The sequence below is a fragment of the Schistocerca americana genome, chromosome 4 (genome assembly GCF_021461395.2).
Source record: "Schistocerca americana isolate TAMUIC-IGC-003095 chromosome 4, iqSchAmer2.1, whole genome shotgun sequence".
NCBI lineage: Eukaryota > Metazoa > Arthropoda > Insecta > Orthoptera > Acrididae > Schistocerca > Schistocerca americana.
The window spans coordinates 598,258,109-598,280,691 of record NC_060122.1 but is presented as its reverse complement, the minus strand read 5'-3'; the positions used below and the strand labels follow the sequence as shown (position 1 = coordinate 598,280,691).

General features: G+C 43.3%; 1 pseudogene; it reads left to right on the top strand.

The window, feature by feature from the left end:
* Nucleotides 1–1,556: 1,556 nt before the first annotated feature.
* Nucleotides 1,557–1,674, top strand: LOC124614113 (annotated as a pseudogene).
* Nucleotides 1,675–22,583: the final 20,909 nt, after the last annotated feature.

Here is a 22,583-nt window from a genome sequence, read left to right as displayed (position 1 = left end):
GAAAGGGTGAGTTTTTGATAATCCGAAGATAAAAAAATTACAATCGGAATATAGTTAGGAATATATGGGCTGTAATTCCAGGTGTATCAGAAAAAAAAAACAAATAGCCAAATCTTTATTGGAAATTTTAAGCATAAATTATAACCTCAAAAAATAACTTTTCGGGTGAGAAGGGTGGAGTATCATATGTTTATAGTTACTGTAATAGAGCTTTTGAGGGCTTCCAATGTAGTGTGCAAAATGTATTCCACTTTTCAGTGCTTTAGATGTTCAGGGTACCTTATGCCAAATTTTATGCTTGTCTCTGACACATATGATGAATGACATTCATTGAAGGTTAACTGACTTATGTCTACACAGATTTAAATAAATACATGGAACATATGCTGTAATTTTCAGGCGTGCGGGATTAGCCGAGCGGTCTCAGGCGTTGCAGTCATGGACTGTGCGGCTGGTCCCGGCGGAGGTTCGAGTCCTCCCTCGGGCATGGGTATATGTGTTTGTCCTTAGGATAATTTAGGTTAAGTTGTGTGTAAGCTTAGGGACTGATGACCTTAGCAGTTAAATCTCGTAAGATTTCACACACATTTGAACATTTTTTTTTTGTTGTAATTTTCATTTTTAGGTTCAAAAAATGGTTCAAATGGCTCTGAGCACTATGGGACTTAACTTCTCAGGTCATCAGTCCCCCAGAACTTAGAACTACTTAAACCTAACTAACCTAAGGACATCACACATCCATGCCCGAGGCAGGATTCGAACCTGCGACCGTAGCGGTCTCGCGGTTCTGGACTGTAGCGCATAGAACCCCTCGGCCACTTCGGCCGGCTCATTTTTAGGGTCACCGGTATTGTCTCGAGAAACAGAACATTTTTCCCATCATCTCACATATTCGTTATACTTTTCTGGTTATTCCGATAACTGAGGACAGAGTGTTCACTACTAGCCACGTTCTTTTCGAGGCATACAGCTGCGTCAGGCCTGTGTCTTTTAGCCGTTCTCCTTGTTCGCTGTCCGTCTTCGTCCCTTCACCGCATGTGTTCCTGTTTCTATGCATTTGGGCGCTGATGACCACGCTGTTTAGCGCCCGAAAACCTCAAACCACACACACACACTCATTCACATGTATTCAGCATCTTTTTAACAGCAAAATCTGCAAAGCAGTGCTCGCTTCCAAGCAAAAAGGCTTCGTGCTATCCATCCCACTCCAGGAGATTAGAACTTAACCTACTTCACAGATAGAATAGATTTCAGCCTAACGTAACCTCCTTCACTCCGCCGACGAAGGACATCAGACATAATGCATCCACGCTGTCGGCCGATGTTATCGGGCGACCCCGGGCGACGGCGTCTGACGACCGTTGTCGGCGCCACTGTGAACGCAGTCTAACTTGAACAAGTTCTAACCAGCGACGCAGGACTGCATATTCTGAACTGTACGCTCGTTAACGTTGTTGAGTGGGAAAGACGATCTTTTTGTAAAGCTGCTATTTACACATATTAAATCTTCTGAGAGGTCTAGGTTCGTAATTATTAAACAGTTATTGTTGTCTTGTGGCAACGGCCTTGCCGCAGTGGATACACCGGTTCCCGTGAGATCACCGAAGTTAAGCGCTGTCGGGGGTGATCGGCACTTGGATGGGTGACCATCCAGGCCGCCATGCGCTGTTGCCATTTTTCGGGGTGCACTCCGCCTCGTGATGCCAATTGAGGAGCTACTCGACCGAATAGTAGCGGCTTCGGTCAAGAATACCATCATAACGACCGGGAGAGCGGTGTGCTGACCCCACGCCCCTCCTATCCGCATCCTCAACTGAGGATGACACGGCGGTCGGGTGGTCCTAATGGTCCCGTTGTGGCCTGAAGATGGAGTGCTTTATTGTTCTCTTATTACCTTATGATTATACAGAATTATGAGCTAAAGTGTTCGTTTTATGTCAAGCTGATAGGAGCAAATGATTATTTATGTTTCACAGTACTTTGGATATGGACGATGCAATAATCTACGCAGCATTTATCGCGACATTGGCTGCCGTAATCGTCAGGAGAAGGGCAGAACGCCGGCGTATTGTCAGGAGTAGTAATTGGGTTCGTCCATAGCTGCGAAGGAGGCGTGAAGCGAGCAACGTATGACAAGTTCATTGAAGCTGCTGTCGATTGTACAATATTCGAGCAATTGACACAGTAACGAGGGAAGCTATGTCATGTAGCCGGCACAAGATGCAAAACGGTTTCTCAGTCCTTACTGGTAGCGTTCGACACAACTGCTATGTTTCTTGTCGCTGCTCTCTCAACACTATCCTTCCTCGTATTCTGAAACAATACAAAAGATGCAATCAAAGTAAACTGAGGTGATACGTAGACACATAGAAAGTAAAATTACATGCCTATTTGCATAAAACATATAAACTCAGAGTTAAAAATGTGTAGACAGACCTTTATTGTGGTACACGGTATGTAGAGGATCACATACACATTTGCTTCCTGTATGCCTCAATAAATACGCTTATACTTTCTACGTTCCAATCCATTTCTACAACAAGAAGCTGTCATCAGATTTACACCTTTCCTCAAAGGCAATACAAAAGAAAAATCTCATACGTTTTATTATTGTATTTACAAAAAAATACTCATTGAAAAGTTTGTAAAATATCTCGTACAGTAGCCAAAAGTGTCCGTAAAAGCTCACTTATACTCGTCTGCTGACAGAGGTGGAAACAGAACTAGAAAGGCCACTCAGAATCCTGTGTTCTGCGCATGCACGCAAACGGCTCCTCTAACGTACGTGCACGGATTCACGGTCGAATTTAACGATTCAAGTTTCCCCCGAGCGGATAAATCATCTGCTGAAGTCGTAGTTTCACATGTTCTGCTGCTAGGTGACAGGCCGTCTACACCGAACTTTTATACGTTAGGCGTATCGTGTAACAACGGCTTCAGTCACTCCCGTAAGAGAGGACACCAGTAGCTTTAGACTGAATTCTGTAGGTGGTGTAGAACTGGCACCCGTACCAGGCAGTCGTTGAACCTCCACAGGTGGCATAATTCATGGCAGCGAAGGTGTGAATGTGTCAATCGATTACATGCAATCAGCACAGTAAGATGAACCGACAGACAAAAGTGACAGAATAGCAGAATGAGGTGTCAGGTTTCGACCTTACCACGACCACATTGTGAATGAAGTTGCCCGATTTCTGTACCAAAGAGGACTGTCCATCGTGTCTACGAGGAATGTTGCACCACTCGCAGCTGTGTAACACTGGGTAAGAACAGAGGTTTTAAAAATATTCTCACCGAATGCAACGAGAGTCACCCCTTGTCAATGATAATTTGAAACATGTGACATGAGGAAGGCAGGAAAAGGTGTGGACGGGGCCTTACTCAGTTACCGTTGGTTGCTCAGTTGTTTTATTTATTTATTTTTTTAACCACGTACACTTTATTTGGAACCAATTGCAAATGAGGTTGACAATAAGAAGCAATTATCAAATTTGACTTTTAAGACAAAATTTCGAATAAAAAATTCTTAAACAGGTTGCACTCACGGCTGAAGGCCTTATTGACCAGAAATTCAAATTATTTGTCGGCTGGAGGCCCCAATAGTAATAACTCAAAAGCAAGTTGGCGGCTAAAGGCCTGGATAGGAAATTCTTAAGAACAGTTAAACTTCTCGGAGAGATACTAAAATACTTTTCTTAAAAAAACACAATCGTCAAAATTTCACTATTAAGAGACAATACCCAATTAAAAATTCTTTACACAGATTGCATTCACTGCTGAAGGTCTTATTGACCAGAAATTCAAATTATTTGCTGGCTGAAGGCCCCAATAGTAATAACTCAAAAACAATTTAACGGCTGAAGGCCTGGATAGCAACTTCTTAATAACAGCTAAATTTATGCAAGACATACTAAACTACTATTTTTTTTAAAATAAAATCATCGAAGTTTCACTATTAAGAGACAATATCTAATTAAACATTCTGAAGAGCTGCATTCACTGCTGAAGGCCATATTGACAAGAAATTCAAATTACTAGTCGGCTGAAGGTCCCAATAGTAATAACTCAAAATTAAAATATATTTTTTTAAAAAAACAATATTAATCTGATAAACCAAGAGAGAAGTGGGCCTCAAACAGTGCTCCAAGCATCGGCCTAGGAAAGTCGTTCAACTTCGTAACCGATGAGACAGGGAGTCAAGTGTTAGTATTCACTTAACCGGGTGGCAACTCAAACTAGTGACAGTTTAAACGCAGACCAACACTCTTGCAAAATCTACCTAACGTCTGATAACCAACACAACGATGGAATAACCCAGGCAAGGCGGAACTGGTGGACGATACTGCGTCTTCAGAATCCGGCGTTTAGAACATCCAGAAGCAGAAAGAACCACTATGACCAAAGCAGTCCAACAGAAACAACATATCCAAACCACAGTCAAGGGGACTGTCTAACTACACGCCTTACCGGACAGCAGCAGCAAGGTGAGGAAAGGTACACTGCTGCAAAAATACGCTAACCTCCAGGGCAGCTAAGTGGAGCGTTAGTGGCCACTGGGCAGGAAAATACCGCTGGTTGAACTTCACCAATTACACAAGGAATTCAATGATTAATAATAAGAAGCGGAGGATAGTTGACTAATCTCGCCACATCCAAACACTCCACTCATTGCTCTTTGTCTCAGCGACCCTGCGAGCAGCAACGCACGGACAAACGGCGTGATCTCAAAATAGTGGAGGTTTCACTACTGGGTTAATGTTCACTCAACTCAAACGTCCTGGGTATGGTGGCCCTCGCAACTGCAGCGCCGGCCAGTGTGGCCGTGCGGTTCTAGGCGCTTCAGTCTGGAACCGCGTGACCGCTACGGTCGCAGGTTCGAATCCTGCCTCGGGCATGAATGTGTGTGATGTCGTTAGATGAGTTCTAGGGGACTGATGACCTCAGATGTTAAGTCCCATAGTGCTCAGAGCCATTTGAACTATTTGAACTGCAGCCCCTCGTTCTGGGAGAGCCTGCGCGCCGCCAGACCTCACAGATGCTCCTTTCCATCGGAATTCCACGACACACTCCGACCCGGAAAACACTTAACGTCTTTCCAAAGATAGTACCACGATACTAGATATCGATAACCGCTGCTGCTGCCACTCGCAGACAGAGAACGCTAACAACGTAGTGGCACCAATAAACACAAGAAGAAAACGAAACGTCACTATCCCTATTACACGACGCCAAACTACCAACGGCACCAACACGAGATGCAACATGGCCCAGTTTTCTTGAAACCCAACAAAAATTGCTGATATCGATGAATGCAGCTCCAGTTCCACCAGATTCTGAGTGAACGATGCGAAAGAAACGGCATACAATAGATAGCTGTATTTGCAGTTAACTACTTTGCAAAAGACCATCACTTTCAGTATCACAAGAATCTGCATTTTTTCAATGGGCCAGACAGCACAGGCACTGAATAGTACCTGAGTGGAGGCGTGTGGTGTGTTTTGATGACCCTCGACTCTGCCTCTATTCAAATTATGCAGGTTTTGAGCACAACGACGAGGAGCTTAATACGTGACTTGTCGAGGGAACAGTCCACACCAGAGGTGCTGCTGTGATGTTTTGCTGGTGTTTTTCGTGCATAATTCGGGCTCACTATTTCTGGTTAGCGTAGGCACGAACTGGAGTGTATATTTCAGAATCCTCGGTGGCCAAGGGTTGCCCTTTCTTCATGATGGCTATGCTGTGGACACTCTCATCTTCCAACAAGTCGACACCGGCGTTCTCAGTACTGCACACATATGTTTCTAGTGAACTAAAGCAGCCTGTCACATATCGATGGGCCTGTTAAGTCAGCCTGTGCTGGCATAAGCTATCGCTAGCACACCGGTCGGCAAAGATGTAGCGCGAAGATCGATATCAGGCGCTGGATCAAGCACACATATCAAGAGAAAGGCCAGAGACACACTGACAGGAAACACTGCCAAGCCCTCTCGACAACAGGTATTTAGGTCGCCGCCGCTGCTGACCGGAGGGCCTCACTGATTCCCTCATCGAGTTGGCGTTTGTCATTCACTCTCAGTGCGGGCTCAGTCCACATTTCAGGTGACCTGATTAGTGCCTAAAGCGGGACTAGCAGTGAAACTAAATTTTGTAATAGCAAGATTACCGATAATGTCTGAAAGAGGACTATTACAGATGAGCTTGTACCACAAAACATGGACTCTATTTCAGTCAAGTAAATGTTCATGTAAATAAAGAACCGTGTTTATCCACGTGCGCATTTGTGTTGTAGAAAGAAGATACCGGCCACCCATAACATCATACTCTTCCTTGCTTCCTTGATAAAAGACTCTACAGTGGCGACGAGCAGCCTACATTGGTGATGAGGATGGGATACTACACAGCCGATCTCAGATTCGTAGTAAATATCTGAAACTACTTGCAACAGCGGGTGAAATGTAGCAAATAACATCCTGGCAATTTGGTAGCTCTCTGGGCTCTAGTCGTTGAATGTCTTTATCTGGATGTGACATACCTGAATAAACCTGTGGCTTCTCTCCCTCGCCAAACTGAGGTCATTATCAACGCTGGACGTTGTGTTCCATGACATTTGCGTCATGTCTCCAGGGGCTGACTAGTTTTGTATCCTGTGTGTTTATTACATGTCCATGAAGCTTAGCCATCTCTTTCTCTGAAGATACTGAAACGTTCGCATTACTATTAAACCACAACTGCTGGTACTGTTAAGAACTTTTGTTCACCACTCAGTCTTTCAACAAATTACTGAAATATTTTGTATTGTAGACAGTGCCAGAAAGAAAATACACTATGTGATCAAAAGTATCCGGACACCTGGCTGAAAATTACTTACAAGTTTTTTGGGACCCTCCATCGGTAAAGCTGGAATTCAGCATGTTGTCGGCCCACCCTTAGCCTAGATGACAGCTTCCACTCTCTCAGGCATACGTTCAATCAGGTGCTGTAAGGTTTCTTGGGGAATGGCAGCCCATTCTTCACGGAGTGCTGCACTGAGGTGACGCATCGATGTCACTCGGTGAAACGTGGCACGAAGTCGGCGTTCGAAAACATCCCAAAGGTGTTCTATAGCATTCTGATCAGGACTCCGTGCAGGCCAGTCCATTACAGGGATGTTAATGTCGCGTAACCAATCCGCCACAGGCCGTGCATTAATGAACAGGTGCTCGATTGTGTTGAAAGATGCAATCGCCATCCCCCAATTGCTCTTCAGCAGTGGGAAACAAGAAGGTTCTTAAAATATCAATGCAGGCCTGTGCTGTGATAGTGGCACGCAAAACAACAAGGGGTGCAAGCTCCCTCCATGAAAAACACGACCACACCATAACACCACCGCCTCCGAACTTTACTGCTGGCACTACACACGCTGGCAGATGACGTTCATCGGGCATTCGCCATACCCACACCCTGCCATCGCATCGCCACATTGTGTACCGAGATTCCTCACTCCACACAACGTTTTTCCACTGTTCAACCGTTCAATGCTTAAGCTCCTTACGCCAAGCGAGGCGTCGTTTGGCATTTACCGGCGTGATATGTGGCTTATGAGCAGCTGCTCGATCATGAAATTCAGGCTTTCTGACCTCCCGCCAAACTGTCATAGTACTTGCACTGGATCCTTGATGCAGTTTGGAATTTCTGTGTCACGGCCTGGATAGATGTCTGCCTATTACACATTAAGACCCTCTTCAACTGTTAGCGGTCTCTATCAGGCAATAGACGAGGTCGGCCAGTACGCTTTTGTGCTGTACTTGTCGCTTCACGTTTCCACTTGACTATCGTATCGTTAACAGTGGACCTTGGGTGAAAATCTCGCGGACAGACGTATGACACAAGTGACACCCAATCACCTGACCACTTTCGAAGTTCGTGTGTCCCGCGAAGCGCTCCATTCTGCTCCCTCACGATGTCTAGTGACTACTGAGGTCGACGATACGGAAAACCTGGCAGTAGGTGTCAGCGCAATGCACTTAAAATGAAAAACGTACGTTTTTAGAGAGCATAGCTTGGTGTCCCAAGCTATACTCAAGCGCCCGCCTGCAGCATACCATCAACTGAGGAAGTCGCTCAAGATTGTCTGACACAGTAACGTCTTGCTTCACAAGCTACATGCATGTTGGGAGGTATGTCTTCATCTGAGTCCACCGCGTTTCGGAAAATGGCACTCTTCTGTGAGTCGAGTAAGCACAATCCAGTGGATTAACTAGTAAGAGATAAAGCGCCAGCATATTTGGTTTCCCACATCTATCACCATTTATAATACCTCAAATTTTTATATCATTTCCAAACATCCTACATTACACATACAAACCATTATAAACTAGTATTTATCGCGTTGGTAAGAATAACTACTCCTCTGTTTCGCATCACATACGTTAGAATAAATATTACAATGGTTTGCAGGTTAATTTTAGTTTCGTGCTATAATACTTGTTTTGATTTGTTCAGTGGGTGCACAAGACATAAAATTACTATATATCACATTAACATAGACAGATTATCCGATAGAAACATTGATGAAATGATGATGTAGCATAAAAAGAAACAGAACCTAGAGTGGGAAATAAATTCAAAGCTGATTAGAAAATTAGCGAAATAAGTCATTTGCTTTCTAACAAAACAGAAAACTCGTTAAAATAAACAGAAAGATAACAGAGATATGCCAACAACAAAACCAATAAAGGAAACAATAAAGAAATGTAAGTTCAGACCGAAGTACACAGAGAATAAACAGTTCTCGTATTTCCAGCAGCGCCAAGTGAATAAAATTCGCGTGTTTTCGGCCAAGTTCTCCTTGGCCATTGTCAAGTGGTATGACTGCCAGTGGGCTGCTAGTACGCCTCTTATAGACACGTGCTACAGCCTGTGACTGGATGTTCGTGGCCTCGCCATATGTGAGTGTACGTTGACTCGGCGTTGGATGTGTCCGCTTCAACCGCGCGATCACTGGATCCCACTCCGTGCTGAGCTGCACGCCGCCGTCTCTATTTAGGGTTTTAACTGTGATTTTTATTTAAACGGTTTCTTTAACCCTCCTGTGGGCGCATGGGAGCACTCCGTGCTGCCACGTTGATTTGTATGTGATGAGTGGTAGTGAAGGTGTTTGAATCATGCTCAAGAACCAAATATACACTCCTGGAAATGGAAAAATGAACACATTGACACCGGTGTGTCAGACCCACCATACTTGCTCCGGACACTGCGAGAGGGCTGTACAAGCAATGATCACACGCACGGCACAGCGGACACACCAGGAACCGCGGTGTTGGCCGTCGAATGGCGCTAGCTGCGCAGCATTTGTGCACCGCCGCCGTCAGTGTCAGCCAGTTTGCCGTGGCATACCGAGCTCCATCGCAGTCTTTAACACTGGTAGCATGCCGCGACAGCGTGGATGTGAACCGTATGTGCAGTTGACGGACTTTGAGCGAGGGCGTATAGTGGGCATGCGGGAGGCCGGGTGGACGTACCGCCGAATTGCTCAACACGTGGGGCGTGAGGTCTCCACAGTACATCGATGTTGTCGCCAGTGGTCGGCGGAAGGTGCACGTCCCCGTCGACCTGGGACCGGACCGCAGCGACGCACGGATGCACGCCAAGGCCGTAGGATCCTACGCAGTGCCGTAGGGGACCGCACCGCCACTTCCCAGCAAATTAGGGACACTGTTGCTCCTGGGGTATCGGCGAGGACCATTCGCAACCGTCTCCATGAAGCTGGGCTACGGTCCCGCACACCGTTAGGCCGTCTTCCGCTCACGCCCCAACATCGTGCAGCCCGCCTCCAGTGGTGTCGCGACAGGCGTGAATGGAGGGACGAATAGAGACGTGTCGTCTTCAGCGATGAGAGTCGCTTCTGCCTTGGTGCCAATTATGGTCGTATGCGTGTTTGGCGCCGTGCAGGTGAGCGCCACAATCAGGACTGCATACGACCGAGGCACACAGGGCCAACACCCGGCATCATGGTGCGGTCTGCACGTCCAGCACGAACGCTGGTCCAACTGAGGCGCCAGGTGGAAATGGCATGGCAAGCCGTTCCACAGGACTACATCCAGCATCTCTACGATCGTCTCCATGGGAGAATAGCAGCCTGCATTGCTGCGAAAGGTGGATATACATTGTACTAGTGCCGACATTGTGCATGCTCTGTTGCCTGTGTCTATGTGCCTGTGGTTCTGTCAGTGTGATCATGTGCTGTATCTGACCCCAGGAATGTGTCAATAAAGTTTCCCCTTCCTGGGACAATGAATTCACGGTGTTCTTATTTCAATTTCCAGGAGTGTATAATTCCGTTCGATGTTGCGATTTTTTTCTAATGATTATCCCTACATTACATCGAAAACAGGGCAGCTACATGAGCGGAGAAGCCAATTTTCTGGAGGCAGCAGTCAGCGTTTCACGCGCTCGCTCGTGCGAGTTTCACAGGTGCGCCCACCGGAAGGTTAATTACTCAATGTAGTGCGAACGACGATGGACGTTTCGTCAGATTTTATCTGGTGTCCGTTATCTAAAGCATGCTCAGCTAAAGCAGATTTCTCGGATTATCGCAGCAGATAAAACTCTTATATTCCTTCCTGTGTTGTTCCACAGTGCGTACTGCTTGTCCGACGTAAGAGTGGCCACACTCTCCCGAAGTATCTTGTAGATCCCAGGTGTTCTGAGACTTGCTTTGTCTTTCACTGGTCTCAATAATTGGCAGATATTTATCGGAGACCTGAAGATCGATTTGATCTTATATCTTTTCAGCAAACAGCTTATCTTGCCCGTCATGGAGCCACAGAACGCTAAGAAAGCAAGACTTTGTTCCTCGTCTTATTGTGATTCTTGCTTGAAATCACTTGATTTATTTAATGAACGTTATGGCCGTTGATCCTAAAAACGTCGCGTATATAGTTCCATCATGGGGCAGGTTATCAGCGTCCAACACCATTCTTGGACGATGCACAATGTTTGTAAGATAGTGCGCTTCTGCGCCAGATGATGATGGCTGATAGCGTGCAAGTACAGATCGGTGTGGGTGGGTTTAATTCAGGGTGTTCAGAAATTCTCGTTACAACCTTCTAGGACTTGTAGAGGGGCGTGAGTATATAATGTTTTGAATAGGAACCCATGCCCGGAAACGTAGCATTTCCGTTCTACGACAGTTTCAATTCAGATTTTTAACTCTTCCACATCTGCTTGAGGAACTGAATTAGGCGTGACGCAGTGCAGTTATTAGGCAACAATTATGAAGTTAACATAACGAAATACCCCTTTATCACTTACGCACATTTGCTTGTAATAACACTTAAACGTTACGTGCTTGCTTTATTCCAAAGTAAAAAAGAATCCAACATACTGTAATACAGGACAATAATGATGCATTACAACATCAAGTGACATCTGAGGTATTACACGTCGTCCTGTCTATCCTATTGCATACCAGGACAAGCTACTCTGACACGTTTCTCTTTTCCTCAGCAGACGTAGACGCGTTAGACATCTGAATTGAAACAGTTGAAGAACGGAAACGGTACATAGGTTTCTATTCCGTACAAGGGTTCCTATTCAAAATATTATGTACTCACTCCCATCTACAAGGAGTTTGTAAAGGGAATTTCCGGACACCCTATATAGACACTGTGGTCAAGGCATCCAGTTCGTTTGCGGCGAGCGAAGACATCGGGGAAGGGCAATGTATTGTCTTTTTCTACATCCATAGTGAACTGGACATAACCGTTAATGCTGTTGATGTGTTCCGTGAACTCGTCAACCTCCTCGCGTCTGTGGGGCCAAATGACGAACGTGTCGTCAACGTATCGAAACTAATAACTAGGATTTATGTCGTCGTGTCTAAGACAATATCCTCAAAATTCCACGTGAAGATGTTTGCAACATCTGGAGCTAACGGGCTACATGCCATCCGTGTAACACCGGCCGTTGTACAGAAAATAAGAAGACGTAAGAGTATGTCTGAATAGCTCAAGCTTGACCACGTCACTTACAAACAAAGTTCCAAAGAGTCTTTGATAGGCACATTTGTAAACAGCGTCACCACATCAAACCTGACCGTAAAGTTATTCTGATTAAGTCGAAGACGGTTCAGTTTGCTGATAAAATCTGCCAAATATTTAATATGATGTTCGCAGTTTCCCACATGTAGAGTGAGGAGACTGACCAAGTACTTCGTCATCTTGTATACTGGCGAACCAATGGCGGATACGACGAGTCAGAATGGCGCCTCATCCTTGAGGGTCTCCGGTAAAGCACAAGCAGTAGGCGGCCTAGCAGCCTGTGGGAGAACATTCTTGACCACACAATCCTCCATCAAAGAGCACTTGAGAGAGACTTCAGATGTCTTCCTCATTATTCTCGGTGTTGTGTCACGGGCAGTTAAAGTACACTACTGGCCATTAAAATAGCTACACCAAGAAGAAATCCAGATGATAAACGGGTATTCATTGGACAAATATATTAGATTAAAACTGACATGTGATTGCATTTTCACGCACTTTGCGTGGTTGCATAGATCCTGAGAAATCAGTACCCAGAACAACTACCTCTGGCCGTAATAACGGCCTTGATACGCCTGGGCATTGAGTGAAACAGAGCTTGGATGGAGTGTACAGGTACAGCTGCCTATGCAGCTTCAACACGATACCACCACGGCCACCATTGACCAGACGTTTGCAGTTGGTGAGAGATCTGGAGAATGTGCTGGCCAGGGCAGCAGTCGAACATTTTCTGTATCCAGATAGGCCCGTACAGGACCTGCAACATGCGGTCGTGCATTATACTGCTGAAATGTAGGGTTTCGCAGGGATCGAATGAAGGGTAGAGCCACCGGTCGTAACACATATGAAATGTAACGTCCACTGTTCAAAGTGCCGTCAATGCGAACAAGAGGTGACCGAGACGTGTAACCAATGGCACCCCATACCATCACGCCGGGTGATACGCCAGTATGGCGATGAGGAATACGCGCTTCCAATGTGGGTTCTCCGCGATGTCGCCAAACACGGATGCGACCATCATGATGCTGTAAACAGAACCTGGATTCATCCGAAAAAATGACGTTTTGCCATTCGTGCACCCAGGTTCGTCGTTGAGTACACCATAAGAGGCGCTCCTGTCTGTGATGCAGCGTCAAGGGTAACCGCAGCCATGGCCTCCGAGCTGATAGTCCATGCTGTTGCAAACGTCGTCGAACTGCTCGTGCAGATGGTTGTTGTCTTGCACACGTCCCCATCTGTTGACTCAGGGATCGAGACGTGGCTGCACGATCCGTTACAGCCATGCGGATAAGATACCTGTCATCTCGACTGCTAGTGATACGAGGCCGTTGGGATCCAGCACGGCGTTCCGTACTACCCTTCTGAACCCACCGATTCCATATTCTGCTAACAGTCACTGGATCTCGATCAACGCGCAGCAATGTCGCGATACGATAAACCGCAATCGTGATAGACTACAATCCGACCTTTATCAAAGTCGGAAACGTGATGGTACGCATTTCTCCTCCTTACACGAGGCATCACAATAACGATTCACCAGGTAACGCCGGTCAACTGCTGTTTGTGTATGAGAAATCGGTTGGAAACTTTCCTCATGTCAGCACGTTGTTGGTACCGCCACCGGCGCCAACCTTGTGTGAATGCTCTGAAATGCTGATCATTTGCATATCACAGCATCTTCTTCCTGTGGGTTAAATTTCGCGTCTGTAGCACGTCATCTTCGTGGTGCAGCAGCTTTAATGGCCAGTAGTGTAGATATCTTCGTCCAGTAGCGCGCTTTCTCACAAAGTAGACAGAACTGCTGTGCTCGTGGAAAAGGAAACAGGAAAACATGATTAACAAAAAAATAGCAATCGAGAATTAAATTTAAACCCAACAAATAGATCCTAAATGAGGTTGAAAAACCCACGAAATATTTAGAAGACTTATTCACAAAAACCGGAAAAAATGCTAAAACAAAGAAATCAAGGTATAGGGAAAAATGGGTAATATACAATACATAGAAGAACCGAGATGGGAAAATAAGACTGGAATACTGAGAACGAAGTGTTCTGATTAAAATGGTTGTAAGACAGGAATGCAGATTTTTGCCACCACTGTTCACTCTGTACATAGAAGAAGCAATGACTGAAATAAAAGAAACATTCAAAAAAGGGATTAAAGTCATGCTGAAAGTATATCGAGGATAAGATTCGTTGACGTGATTGTTCAGTGAAAGTAAAGAAGAATTACGGGACCTATTGAGTGGAATGAACAGTCTAATGAGTATGGATTGGGCATAAAGCGAAGAAATACGAAAATAATGAGGAGCAGCAGATGTGAGATTAGCTGTACGCTAAAATTGGAGACCAATAAGTTGATGAACTGAAGGAATTCTGCTACCGTGGAAGAGAAATGGCATACACCAGATAAGGCAAGCAAAACATAAAAAAACAGACTAGCACAGGCGAAGATGGCATTCCTGGCAGAAAGAATGTCCACAGCTCGTGATATAGTGGACAGCATTGCTGCTTCTAGAGTGTGGTGTCCCGGTTTCGATTCCTGGTTGGCTCGGTGATTTTCTTCGCGCAGGGAATGGATGTTTGTGTTGTCCTGATGTTTGCCTTGTCCCCATCTCCAAAGACGCACTAGTCGTGTAACGGCGTGAAACATCTGAGGAAGAAATTTCCGTGAATGTACATTTGGAGCTCAACATTGTATGTACGTGAATCATGGACTGTGAGAAAATCAGAAAGAAGAGAATCGAAGCATTTGAGATGAGGTGATGTGGAAGGATGTTGAAAATTAGGACTGGTAAAATAAGAAATGGAAGACGCTGACAGGAATAAAGGACACGATGGTAGGACATTCGTTAAGACATCATGGGATATCTTCCATGGTTCTAGAGGGAGCTGTAGAGGGTAAAGCTGTAGAGGAAGATCGAGACTGGAATGTATTCAACAAGTAATTGAGGACTTTGGGTGCAAGTGCTACTCTGAAATCAAGAGGCTGGCGCAGGATGGGATATCGTGATGGCCCGCAAGACTGATAACCACGGAAAAAGGTCAGGACAGCACGACATGCTGCGCCGTGTGCGTTATACGTCGTGGTCACTAGCTTGTATCGATAGTAGCCACCCACGGCGAATGCTCTGACCAGTTACTGGGCAATGAAGGACGCCTCCCCGCCAGGTGGCAGGCGGGCAGCACCGAGCGGCAATACATAGACGTATCCGGCGTACTCAGGTCTTGCTTCTTGAAGGAACTGTGTATAGTTCGGTGTGCACTGTTGCTGCGGACGCGTTGACGTCTCTGTGGGCTGAAAATTGCTTGAAGTCGGCAGCCTGGCTTGGGTACGTGTTGCTAGGATATACAGAAGAACTGGATACAACTCGCCGGCTTTGACCAATTTCGTCATATTTTAGTTATCGATATTAATTTGTTTATTTCCCAGCTATACATAATAAATCTGTTATCTTCTGTGACGAAGCGTCATAATCGTAAATAGAAATAAATGAATAAGTTATTAAGAGATAAATATTGTGCACGCCTTTTGTCGCTTGTGGTAATTGTAAATCGCCTACGTACACATTTTGGATTATACGTTTGTCTGATAGCGTGTCGTTCGAATTTATGAGGTACTCATTTTCATTCTTAGTCGTTTTGATGTATTTCGGAAGAATTATTTTTCATTCTGGACAATTTTTACTTTTTATTGTTCCTTTGTAGGTACTGGACAAACAAGGACGAACTGAATTGGGCGTTAGGTGTAGATATGTTGTTTACCATTCGTTTCTTGCAATTGTGTGGACTAACAGCTGATTATGTTCGTTGTCGTGAGTAAGGCGAACATGTGCGCTTGATTAGTGTTCCAGTGCGTCGTACCCAAGACTCATACATCTGGTGGTGTAGCAAAGATAAAATATGACGTTCGATTCGAAGTGTAACCTAGTCTGCGAATTCGAAACTGGCCCTGAGGGATATAAAATATTTGATGAGGTGAACATCAGCAACTGAGGAACATATTTATAGAATAAAAATCTGCTTTAGTTGCCAATAATTTTGTAAAATCATTCCACGACCGGTTTCGAAACATAAAGCTCATCTTCATGTACCACCAAATAACTATGAATATATATGTGTGGCAGTTTAAAATGAAATTCGCCGGCAGCCGTGTCATTGAGATGTTATTTTATTTTATTTTCACTACCAGTTTCGGCATTCCATCATACCTTCTTCAGGATCCATATGCATGTCTCAAAAGAAGAAAAAACAAAAAACCATAGCTATCAAGTGTTCAAAGGATTGCAATCAAGTCTTCGAAGGACGCACTTAGGATACGGTTTAGAAAGATGCCATAAAGGAATGCCGAAACAGGTAGTGAAAATAAAATAAAATAACATCTCAATTGCACGGTTGTTGGCGAAATTCATGACCAGCCGCTGTCCCATGTCCACAATGGATCAACAGATACTATGTGTATGGCGGCCGGCCAGTCAGGCATGGGGGATAAGAGGCACGTCAAAGAAACGGAGGACGAGCAGCCAGAGACGCTGCCGTGTCGTGCTGCCCAGGTGGGCACTGTGGTTGCTGGTCTTACGTTCGTTTGACGTGGGTGTGATCCCCCACGTCTGATTGGCCCGTCCACTACACATTCATGTTCTCATAATTACTTGATGCACCTGAAGATGAAGCTTTAAGCTTCGACACCTGCCGTGGAATAAAGAAAGTTACCGGCAGCGGAAGCGGATTTTTATTGAATAAAAACTTGAGAGATGTCATGAAGATCACATATTGGTGGTCCTGTTTGTCGTGTGAGGTAGTGTACCAGTCTTGATTGGTACTCCTTTTGTCAGGAAGTCTGTGTGGAATAGATAAAGTAAAAGAGGTCTTTGTGAGGGGATGGGCGATGCGGAGGGGGCGAGTGTGATTGGAAAAACTGATGAGTCTGCTTTTGGAAAAACGAAGTATAAAAGGGGGGGGGGGGACTGCGGTGCGTACCAAATACATACTGTCTGTTTAAGTGTTTTCCTAAACGTTTTGGGCAGATGTAACCACTAAAATTACCTAAATTCATGTTGGTAAAGGGGGGAGAGTGGGGGAAGGTCTAGTATGATAAAAAAAATATTATTTCTATTAAATATTTCTCAATTCTATCAATTTAAATCTGTATTTCATACTAGAATGCCGTGTTCCCAGTTTGGCACAGCTTTGCCACAGGACACACGAAAGCGGTCGAAGACGTCCATCTTCTGGTCGGCTCCTGATCGTTGTCAGAAGGAGGCTAGTTTTTGATTACGCAAAGACTTCTATTACTTGGAAAACAACAACCCGGATTGCTTTACGTAATCAGTATGAATTTTATAATTACCTAAGGGACCTTTACCAATGAATAGTAAAAACAAATTGCATTTGCAAATGAAATCATTCATAAATGGGGATGCTATGAGTTGTATAGAAGACAAGAGGCGGCCTTCTGTACACGACCAGGATGCCGCAGTATTTTCTGCTGTAGTAAAGGCTGTTTGACATTTATAAAAATAATATGGCACGGAGGATAAAAAAGTATAAAGGAAAAGAACAGAATAAGAAGTCTGGTAAACACTAAATATATTCAAACAATTCTCACTAGCAAATTAGGGCTTATTTATAAACAATACAACTTACATAATTACTTTTCTAACACTATGGTGCGATCAGATTTCAGCCTGTCCTGTGCTGTCTCCTTGGTTCACGTTTTTTTTTGTCACAAATTATAGTCACTACTTTTCTCCTTTCGTTGAAGACAATTCTTGCACTGTTCAACACCTCCGATAACAATAACTTGCTGATTTACAGTTTCGAACATGAATTACCTTAATTTTATTAATTAATAATGTTGTCTGCACGCTAGCAAGACCGCTCACTTTTTTTTAACTTAAAGTCGACCTCATTTACGTTTTCACATAACAAGCAGAAGCACATTAAAATCTGAAGATCTACAAAAGTTTTCTACCGTCATCTTTTATTTAGATCGAAGCGGAACGACAGTTCAGCTTCTGTTAAAATGTTTCTTTGACTGCGCAATCGATGTATTAGCGTCCGCGCTAGATGCGCATCTTTACAGTTATGTAAATTATACAAAACAAATGTCTTTCAAAGGGTACTCAAAGCTATCGTAGGACGGAAATACCAATAATATTACATCGCTTCCCGCGTGAGGAGTAATGAGTCTGAAAGATCGTTACCACTCACGCGCAGTCGTAATATTATTGGATTCACGTACTTAGTGAATGAAGTATTTATGGATCTCTCCTTGTAGGGAGCAAAATAGACATAACATAAGGCACATAGAATTATATACGTTTCACACTAAGTCGTCAAAGCTACTCACAGTTGCTTGATCATTAACAAACTTGGTTGTGGCATGATGCCATCATAAGTGTTCAAGGATTTAACAGCGTGTTCTCAAGAATTACTCTCATTCAGTCAATTGAAACATTGAAATACTAACATAGATACAAGTACAAATTAAATACACATACAGATACAAATATACATAAATATTGACAATAACAAAAAAAAATTCTATTACTGTATTGGTGCATTTCCGCCAATTGTGAACGGAACATAAAACTTTTATCAGTCTTTCTCGTAGCGACATCACTCTTCACTTTGTAGTTGGTAGTATTTCTCATGAACTCGGATGATTTTCACAGGGTAATTCTTTCATTACCTGTCACTTTTCACTGCACTAAAACTGGGGATCACCTTTTCACATTCTGGTGGAAAAACACTGGGAATTTCACTATGTGAAGGGGGAAGTGATATTTCTTGACTCAACGATACATCGGGTCATGTCGGGAATCAGGAAAGTTGATGACTGGTTCAATGACGAATGAGTCAGTTTGGTGGCTGTCTTAATCTCATTCCAATTCATGTTCCAGCACATGAAAATACAGAAAAAAAATCTGTATTAGGACTTGCTCATTAACTAGCATCTTAATCTAAGGGAATATAGAGTAAGAATTTAAGACAATAAAAATTACTACATAGACTATGTACATATACATTGTATATTATTCATATTTTGTGTCTAGGTTTTATGTCCTTTCGTTAGCAAATATTAGCAAAACACGTTTCGTCTTGTACAGGTCTTTCTTAAGCAATGTATTTAGCAATATTGCCGTAGCAATTTTCATAGTTAAGGAAAAGTCATCATTAGTGTCCTTTTAATGTAAATATAGTAAAATCGTGCGTAGTTTATCAACGTTTTATTATTTTTATGTCCATTTTCATCTCAAATCTGGAGCACGCTTGCGCCCGTTATGGAGAGGAATGCTTATTGTTGAGTGTGAGCCGGCGAGCAGTCATTGAATGTTGCCACAGTGCTTCACAGTCACGTGGTAACGAACTGGCGGTTTAACAGCGTTGGCAGTCCGCGTCCTGCACGAGGTAGATAGTTCAGTGGCTGCCAACCTTTTTTTTTTTTTTTAACTTGTGCATTTTGTTGAATTGTGGGTACTGGAGCAGCTCGTCAAGGCGACATGGTCAACCTGGACGGTAAATTGACTGCACCAGCGACGAAGAACAGTCATCGATGAAAATGACTACTGTCACCTATTTCAGTGAGTACAATAGCTTGTCTATCCTTTGACTGATAGTCACTGTATCGTCGTTACAACGTGAGAATACTTGTAATGCTACTTCACACGCGGAACATCACTCGTGTCCATAAGTTTATTACAGTTTTGATTCACACAAGAGATAACTAGTTTTTCGTGTCCATACATGTGTCAAATTACGATTTTACACACGTGTCCATTATTTTGTCACTGAGTCACACGCAGCAATCCATACGTGTCCATATAGGTGTCTCTATACCACAGAGTAGCACAGGTAATGCTAAAATTACTTATCATGAAAGGATCATTTACAAAATATACATAGTTTTTTTTATTACTGTCCAAGACCTAACGAAAAACGTGTTTGCTATTCTGAATGGTGCTTCTGAAGCACGTTAGATTTTATATATATTTTAAATGTGATTCTTTTCCTTTTCTTATTGTTCTGTAACAGCCTTTTTTTTTCTCGGTTACATCAATAATCAGTAAAATATACCCACTTTGGCGTCCGAACAGTTTACGTTCAAAACTTCATCTAACAGAAATCGGGAAAATTATTCCTATTTCCTAGGATGCTTTTGCTCACAGCAAATCAGATTTACATCACGTTTCGATAAGTAACTGCAGATACGCATTAACCAACGAGCCACGATCGTCAATACACACAACATACACACGTCAAGTCTTTTGAACCAATTTCCAAATTTCTTCCCCTACCGGGTAGGGTAGAAAGGTAAGAATGCTAAAGAAGAAAACTACAATAGGATAGTGCAAGGAAATGAAAGATACGAAAATAGATAACAGGTGAAATAATCAGTTGAGCAAATTCATTCTTCGGCTCCATCGTTTTTAGTGTCATCCACGTGGCATAACTTGACTTCAGTATTAAAATGTCGCACAAATCCGCTTCCAAAGCATCTTCAAATATATCTCAAAATCACGGCATGCGGACATAGCAGAAGAATATAAGCAGATTATCTCAGTCCTCAACTAGGTGTCTTAATATCGAAGGTTTCTGTATAATACTCGTGACATAGGAATAGTCTCTCTAAGTTTCTCCAATACAGGACCTAATTCTTATTATAAATGCAAATTTCTTAACTGGTTGACTCATAGTAATAAATAAATTAAAGTTGCTCTCCAGATGCGGGTACCATTATTCATTTCTTTGTACATTAACTATATGTTGCTGCTTATACTCTGTGTAATCTACAGATTACAATGTATCAGTTTTGCATCGTACATGGTTCTAGCGACTTAAAATATCAGTCCTTTGAAAGCTTAACTTAGGTTAATACTTCACATATACGGACATTCTGGTCTGAATGAGGGATTTAAAGAAAACCTTTACTACTTGGGAAAAAGGAGATTTGCCATAATTTAAAACTAAAACAGCAGGTGGCACTTTGGCACATCCCTTACTCAATTCAACGACTGCAGACTTCTCTTGCTCAAGAAACTTAAAACTACCTTAAAACTAAAGCAAATCTTATTTTCCAAATACGTAGAGTGCCTTCTTCAATCAGTTCATATCTTTCAAGCTCCATCATTACTTTGTGTCCACCTCACCCAAATGATTACGTCACCTGCAGAATACATGTACATGCGGTTGACTCACATACTTCCTAAACAGATCACACTCTTGTTTCAAGTTGCAGCTTAACATAATAAATGATATTTTTTTTAATGTTTTTCATGATACTTCTTTAGGTCTACATGGTGGTAAAGTCCTTTTATTCGTCCACTAACTGGATCTGCCAACACGTAACAACCAATATGTGGCTTCCTGACTATAACAAACGGTCCTTCGTATAGGTGTTGCCACTTACGATTTTTACGTAAGATGAGAGATGGTTTGAAGTGTGCTCTCAGAAGAACACGCTCGTTCAGGCGATACGACAGAACTTTATTGACATGCTTGTCAAATGCCTTTTTTCTTAAAGTGGCATGAGTTGTGAGAGAGATCAGGGCTTGTCTTAACTTATTATCTAGGTTGACTTCTGGACCTTCTATCTTGGGGATGGGATCAGTCCATTCATTGCTTTCCCTTTGCCTGGAGATTAGTTCTGAAGGTGTGAAACCGGTCGAAGTGTGCGGAAGATTATTGACAATCTCTTCAAATGGAGTAACGAAATCGACCCACCGTGTTTGCTGGTTCGGTACATAGGTGCGAATAAAACGATTAAATTCTTTGAAGACTCGATCTGTCGGGTTACTTTGCGGTCTAAATCTTGAGATTAGAATCTGTCTAATACCATTATTGGCAAGAAACTGTCTCCACTCTTTTCCAACGAAGTTTGAAGCATTATCAGACATGGTTTCCGGCTTACCAAAACGAGGAAAATAATCCTTTTCTATTCGTCTTATTAAAGATTTTGCACTGGAAGACTTCATCGCGTATAAACGCACGTGCTTAGTGAAGAGGTCTAGCAAAACAGCAAGGTAGTTAGCACCTCCTCTTCCTCTAGGAAGTGGACCTGCATAGTCGAGACTGACTTTTTGGATAGGACGCTCAGTGTAGATAGGATTCAATGGTATGACATTCGAAAGATTGAAGGGCTTTGCCTTCTGACAGATTACACAAGTGCTTAGCAGTTTATGAATTCTCTTATGCAGATTGGGTACGTAGCAATAGGCAGAAATCTTTCTTTTACACTTCTCGGGGCCATAATGTCCCCAGGATAGGTGAGTGTACCATATGAGATATTCAACGTACTCCTCAGGAATACAAACACACCATTGCTCCGTCAACATAGATGTACGATGAAATAAAACACCATTGTGTGATTTATAAAATTTCGACAAACGATGATTGGGGTTGTCTTGTAGAAGCTGTTTGACTCTCTTCCATTTTCGGTCACTTTCTTGCAGAGTACCCATCTGTCGGCAAAGACGTAGAAAATAACTACGATTCAAGGGATCTTTCATAAGGAGTATCTTGTGATTGGAAATCTGTTCTACAAGTTCCGTAGGCTCCGGCA